Source organism: Epinephelus moara, chromosome 18 (genome assembly GCF_006386435.1).
Source record: "Epinephelus moara isolate mb chromosome 18, YSFRI_EMoa_1.0, whole genome shotgun sequence".
Lineage (NCBI taxonomy): Eukaryota > Metazoa > Chordata > Actinopteri > Perciformes > Serranidae > Epinephelus > Epinephelus moara.
The window spans coordinates 4076023-4078049 of NC_065523.1; positions in this window are offsets into that span (position 1 = coordinate 4076023).

Below are 2027 nucleotides of genomic sequence, written 5' to 3' on the forward strand. Positions count from 1 at the left end.
GGCTCTGTGTCAAGTGACCCCTCCTCATCCTCATCATTAAAGCGTGAAGGGGGAGGGGCCTGACCCGTCCTCAGTTCCAGCCCCAAAACGCGGGAGGCCCTCTCGATTAGACCCCTGAATTGCTGTCTATCGCTTTCTTTGGCGTGGTCATGCAGGACCTCCTCGCCATCATCTGAAACCCCTTCCACATCAATGTCGTCCTCCTCCTCCTCCTGAGCCCTGGTATTATCAGGCAAAAAACACCTGGGTGGGGGACTGGGGCGGAGATCCGCAGAGGAGCTACCCCCAAATTCTCCTGCCATACGGCGCTTAGTCTGTTGGGGCTTATCAGGTGGAACAGTCATCCTGCGCTTTACACCAAACACACAAAGCCGAGCCTCTAAGGTTCGTGCTGGCAAAATAGAGCAATCCATACAGGAGGAGGGATTACAGACAGCCTCAGAGGCATGTCCCTCGCCTAGACAACATACACACACATCATGTCCATCCTCAATGGGCAACTGGACCCCACACGCCACACAATTATGACTCATGACCAAATCTCGCGATAGGTACCGCCCTCGCGAGATCCCAACCCAGAAAAACAATCTGGCTATACACACCACGAGACTGTTGCGGGGCGATATGTGTGTAATGAGACGTGTGTGGTTGGTGTAGCGTTGCAACCGCAACATGGTGTCAAGAGCGACAGAACGACAGGACAGACTGTGAAGTTAACAGCTCAGAAAGTCCGCAGCCCTGCTCTCACCGTCCGCACGGAACCTAGAAACAGGACCTGTGCTGATATGTGACAACCTCTGCACGGAGATAACACGCACAACACTGGACGTTAGCGCTAAGTACAGGAAACTTAGCTTGGCACCAACCACTCGGAACCTGCTCTCATCGCCCAAACGGGACCGAGAGACAGGACCTGGTGTAAACGGCACATGAACCCCTGCACGGAAGCAATATGCCAACACCGAGGAAGACGCCAACAAACGTTTATAAAGGATCAACGTTAACAGCCACCGCGAGAGCCGAAAATCTCACTCTCTCATACCATCAGGTAAGTGGCACAGACTGCTAATGTTGTTAGTTAAGAAGACAGAAAGATACAGAATTGATTTGTCTCAAAGCAGAGCGACACACACGCTGCTCCAGTGGAAAAGAAAAATCAACGTGGGCGTGGTTGACAGGGGTTTAAATAACCGATCTGATTGATAGCCACGTCCACTCCACAGGTGGTTTGTCTTAAAGTAATTATCCACACACCTGACCCTGATGGATCAGGTTTCCCGTAGAGATATATGTAATATCTCTGAGAACCATAGGCCTACTGCCATCTGCTGGTAAAAAGGCGATTTCCCTTATTAGTCTCTGAACAGCAACGTTATGGTTGAACAACAAGTTTTACTGTAGCCATAAAATTTGCTATCATAACATTCTATTTCTATTTTTATGAATAAAAAGTTCCTCACACCAATGGCAGGCAGCTTTTCAAAATGCGCAAAACATTAGGTGTAAGTGGAAATAAAAGATACATGGGAAAGTTTAATAGGATATTTATAAGTTTTATAGGCATTCTTATCTTCCTGTCTTTTATTTTGAAGTTACTTTCCCCTCTGATGTCACCGCCGTTCTACTTCTTGTCCAAAACAATCAATGAAAAAAATGAATCTGCAAAAAACCAAGATCAGGCTGTTATTTGAATTTGGTTTTGTCGTTTTTCGTTTTTTGATTCTGACAACAAAAATGGAAAAACGGCTCCGTTTTTTTCATTTTTTTCGTTTTAAACCATAAAGGAAAAAATGGGAAAACCATGGTTTTTCCGTTTTTTTGTTTTTGGTTTAAAACGAAAAAACGAACTGCCTGAAGGTACCCTGACCTTATATCTGATGTGCCCATGATGTTAGTTTAGGATGGTCAGTTTTTTTAATCTCAATTATATCTATGCAGCTCTCTTTTCATTTTTTTTTCTCTTTTTTGATGGGTGCATTTATTTGTTACTCCAATAATGCCATATGGCACACAAATACAGACTCACG